This window comes from Anthonomus grandis, chromosome 23, assembly GCF_022605725.1.
Source record: "Anthonomus grandis grandis chromosome 23, icAntGran1.3, whole genome shotgun sequence".
NCBI classification, from domain to species: Eukaryota; Metazoa; Arthropoda; class Insecta; order Coleoptera; family Curculionidae; genus Anthonomus; species Anthonomus grandis.
In genome coordinates this window covers 1,293,458-1,298,739 of record NC_065568.1, presented here as the reverse complement: position 1 = coordinate 1,298,739, position 5,282 = coordinate 1,293,458, and the positions used below count along the sequence as shown (strand labels likewise).

General features: G+C 31.7%; 1 long non-coding RNA gene across 1 annotated transcript; it reads right to left on the bottom strand.

Moving 5' to 3' along the window:
- Positions 1–986: 986 nt before the first annotated feature.
- Positions 987–3,766, bottom strand: LOC126749279 (uncharacterized). The gene is made up of 2 exons (XR_007664950.1): positions 1,604–3,766; positions 987–1,547 (listed from the first exon to the last, which is right to left on the bottom strand). It is a non-coding gene; the product is annotated as an uncharacterized LOC126749279 (long non-coding RNA).
- Positions 3,767–5,282: the final 1,516 nt, after the last annotated feature.

Sequence of the window (5,282 nt, the reverse complement as noted above, 5' to 3'; positions counted from 1 at the left end):
TTTCCATAGGGCTCTTGATAATTCGATATTTATGTTTTACAGTTTTTTGCAATTTTCTCCGATTCTATAATAGCTAGAACCGATTCGTTTTGACATACGGATACCTCGTTATATTCCCGAGAACTTTTGTTTGAAACAAAAAGTTCTCAGACTCACAGTTAATTCAGAAAAAAATAAAAATCATTTTTTCGAAATTTTTCGTGGGTATACCCCTTTCGATTTTCGACCAAAAAAAAAATTATTTTTTTATTGAGTTTTTTTACTGGAAATTGTTAGTTTAGGGCTTACTTTAAAATTTGTCAATAATCATTTAAAAAAAAAAAAAATTGTACCGTGGGAAAAAACCAGTTTTCTTTTGTTTTTCCCACATTTTTACTAATATCTCGGCTTCTATAGCTTCGATTCAATTCGTTAATAGTTTCTTTTATTACCGATTCTTTTCCTGTTAATTCTTTTTAGATTTTATTACAATTGCTTTTCAAAATAAAAATGGAAAATAAAAAAAATCGACATAAAAACCTAGTTGTCTTATCCCAATACCCTAATAAATGGGACCCTCTTTTCCCTTTATCTTGTGGCACGTATAAATCGTGGAAAATTTACTTAATAAACTTTTCTACTAAGTTTTGCATGGCCTTTAAGGTAAAAAAAGAAGTTTTGAATTTTAAGCATAATTTGAAAACGCAAATAAAATTATTTTGAAATCAGCGATTATCTGCATACTTTGGTGAATACGCCATAACTTTCATCAGTACGACAGTGAATTAATTGATGAGTTGATTCAGCATATCCACCCTAGATGTCGCTAAAGAATTAACATTAATATTTTTAGTATATTTTTTTTTATCTTGGATGGCCTTTTTAATAGAAAGGTTTACTTTACTTACACTCATGAGACCTAAACTTTTTTGCTCTTGGTTTAACCTGGCTTTTTAGGGCAGAGCCTATTCCCTTCACCAAAAATGTAGGAAATAGAGAAAATAATATTGTCATTTGCCAATAACGACCTTTATTCTCCTTAATGTTTTTAGGCTCTAATGCTACATAACATACAATCATAATTTTTAATGAAGATATTACGTGTGTGTTTATATTATGTGTTATGCTTTAATACATGTTGTCCTTATCTTAATAAAAAAAATTTATATATGTACATATAATTTCTGCATATTCTATGTGAAGTATACAATTATTATTTAAATAATATATAAAACTAATTAACTTAATAAGATTACAAAAATATTTATTACATGTCAAACCTGTATACAACTGAACTTTGTCATGATTATTTTTTATGTGCTCATATGAAAAACTTAATTTTAACTTCTGCACTTTTTTCTTTCACATCCTCCAGTTTTTTGCGGCAAAATGAATTTTAGCTCTGCTGTTGGTGCAAAATTGAAATCATGACCCTTACTGGAATTTGACACCGGCTCACCTTCTACAAAATTGTTGACAGTGTTTCTGTTTGAAGTACCATGCTTCAAAGAAGTGGACGAACTTGTACTGGGTATAGATATGTTTGTACTAAGCAATTCTGTATTTACCTTGAAAAAAATCAAGCTTTGAAATAAATAAAAATAAGTTGGAAGTATATACTTACCTAGGTTTTTGACAATTTCTTTAATTTCTCCTTGGTTAACCTCTTTGCATGTGGAAAAGTAGTGAGGCCATTCATTGTATTTTTGTCAACAATTACATACCAATGCATGGACTGAAGGTTTTTTATCCATTTGCCTACAAGGAACAAAATTTATAAATTACCTCATTTAGGTATTAAAAAAAATGAAAGATTTAGTAAAAATACCTTAGTACCTATTCCTTGGCAAAGATATTCATTTTTCTTTTTCCAGGGGCTCTTTTGAAAATTTAAAGATATGACAGGTCCGTTTTTCGCTATGATGCTTTCAATCTGGTGCAAAACACATAACCTTTGTTGGTGTAGTCCACTAAAATAACAAAAACAAAATCAAATATAACAATCAAAACATTATGACATAACCTTAAAATGTATGTATTTTCATAAATTTCAGGATTATTCACTAAAAATTGGTAATTATGAAACTGAATTAAAAAAAAAAACTTGTATGTGTGTAATTGTGATACTTACATTTTATTTTCATATAGGAAAGTAAGAAAGATGCGGAGACTTAAAAATATCTTCCAACATTTGTTTGGATTTTGGGAACTTCCGTTGCCGGTGGCGTTTATGCTTGTGGGCCGGAAAGTGACATTGAAATGACAAGTGAAAGTCTCTTCGTCTTCTTCTTTTTTTCTTCGATTTTTATGGCTTAAGCCCGATAGCAACCAACGTGAGTCAGAATTATGCAAAAACATGTTAAGGTGGCTTTACATAAAGGAATTAAGCTGTTTACCTTCCAAACAATACCAAAGTTGTTAATTCGTTTTTTTAGGCATAATTAACAATTAAATTATAAATAATGGCTAAGAGTTAAACGATACACTTTATAATATTAAAATTAATAATAGACAGAATTTTATAACTTTTATTGCTACAGAATAGATGTAACTATTTGGTAGTATAGTACTTTTTTCAATCGGACCAAAGCAAATTTTTTAAATTATTTCCAATGTTGATCTGGTTTACGATTTTATTACCGATTCATTTTAGAACCCTGACATAATTTTGATATATGTAGGTTTTGAGAATATTTTCTACTAAACTAAAATTAAAGAGCGGAGCGTATTGTAACACATCATGGTTCTCTGAAGCATGATACCCAGAAATAAGTTAGTAATATTTCAATGAAATTTATTTTTGATTATAATATATAATAAGACCTTTCCTTTTCTCTCTGTATTTACTATAGATTGACGAAAAACAAAGAAAAACACAAAGTCACGGTCTCACAACATGTAATTAAACGGGCTACACGTGTTTCGCTCTAGTTAGAGCATCATCAGTTACAGCATAAGTGTGTGGATGGCTTCTAAAGGCCTGATGATGCTCTAACTAGAGCGAAACACGTGTAGCCCGTTTAATTACATGTTGTGAGACCGTGACTTTGTGTTTCGTCAATTTTGTATGTTGGTCTCTTAGAGAATAATGGATGAGATTTTTGGATTTATTATAGACGTTAATGTTTTCCAAGTACTAAAAAAAGAAAAAGTTGGGTAGAGCACCATGCCGAGGCTAAGGTTTGAACTCAGAGCCTTATGAGGATACGGCAGGTCTCTTCCCCACTGCGTGTTTAGGGCACTCCTTGGATAATTTTGGAGATTTTTTTTTTGTAGTACTGACAAAAAATTTTAAAATTTCTACTGGTCCCCACGGACTAAAGTAGACGCGAAGCGTCTACTTGTTACAATACGCTTCGCGTATTGTAAGAACGCACCGACAAAAATTGGCGGAGGTTCCGACTTTCGACACAAAAACGCTAATAACTTTTTTTCTATGGCGAATTTTTCTTTCGGGTTTTTACCGTTATATGTAGGAAGGATGAGAGTATATAACGGTGAAAAAAATTTTTCGCCACGCCCACCCCGAAGGGGTGGGCGTGGCAAAAAACGGTTTTTTGACGAAAAAAATTTGATTAAGTCGTTGTGGAAAACTGACCGGGCCGATTTTTCTGAAACTCATTGACGTTAAAGGCCTTTATATAAAGCAGCTCCTAAAGGGCGCTTTTTAAGATAAACCCTTTAGAAGTCGGATTTTTCTGTGAATGAATTTTGAACTTTTTGCGCGGTACCTCGCGGACTTAAACGGCCGTGGGGCCTAAACGGTAATGTTTCCGATAATGCGAATAAAACAGCCCTTTTCTACGTAAATGTAGCTTTCTTTTTTATCTCAACTATTTTTTTCCAAAAGAAACTCCTTCCGAGATAAACGAGCTCAAACTTAAATTTTTTTTTTTCGAAAAAAAAAAAAGTGAATTTTTCGAGAAATAAATTTTTTTCTACTTCTAAAAAATTTTTTTAATTTTTTTTGTTTTCACCGTTTGAAAGCTTAATCCTTTAGGATTAAATAGAGGTATTATTCATGGTGCTACGTATTATACGGGGTGAGCTGTGTTAACAAATATAAACCCCTTTTTGAGCCTTTTTTTGACCGTTTTTTTCTACTTTTCTTAATAACTCTTTATTGGCGGCACCTACAAATTTCAAACTTTCAGCATTTTAAGAACTTTTTAAATCCTATTTTTCGACATAGTCTACAGTCTTCTACGTAGAGCAGTTTTTGCTCTACACCTTTTTTTAACTTTGACGCTTTATACCGGCATACCTATGACACCTACGGAAACCATTTTTTTTCTGAAATCACCGGACACTATCTGGCTATAATCCACTAAAAACCGTTTTTCTTCAAATGTTACCGTTTTTCCGCAACGAGCTGTTATTTAAGAAAAACCCCCAAAAATAAGCCGTTCCAATCAACCAGTCATACCCTCGAGACACAGGGAGCCAGCTCATGGTACAATAACGTTGGCGGTCCAGCACCAAATTGACCCAATGTAAAGGCATACGGACGACGTCACTATCGAGTCGCACATGGCCAGATGACGTAAGCGCGGGGTTTTCGGGGTATTGTGGCGGCAAATTCGGCCCGTTTGCGCTACGAGTTAGAGTAGGAAAAGCGGTTTGAGAGAAGGATGGAGGATGTCTGGCAACAATTATAAACGCGTCGTGTTCGTCTCGTGACGTCATGAGTTATTTTATTAATGAATATTATTAGTATTATGGGGACAATTTTACGCGGTTTCTTGATAAATTACTAGGATAAATAAAACGAATATAAATATTAATAAATATATATTTGAAATATACAGAGGGTATTGATATTATGGAACATTTATGAGGATAATAATAATATATAAATAGAATTATACGGGGGGTTTTAAGGTTTTAAGGCATTTATAAGGAAAATAATATTTATAATAATAGTAATATTAATCGTCAGCATATTTTAGGGTTTTAGTGCTTTCATAAGGAAAATATTATTTATATTTATAGTAATCGTATTATAAAGGGTGTTTTAAGGTTTAAGGACATTTACAAGAAAGATAATATTTATAATAATAGTAATAGCAGCATAAAGGTTAAGACAAGGTATAAATATCTGGAAAAAAAATAATAGTAATAATAGTTTTATTTTAGTTAGGGTTCTTTTAGTGGGGGTTGCTAAATTGGTAATAAATTTATATAAATAGTTTATCAATTTAGAAAAAAAAGACATTGATGCTTTGTCAAAAAAAGGTGTATTTTTTGTATTATTTTACTATATTACTGATATCACGGCTTTTATAGCTTCAATTCAATAAGTT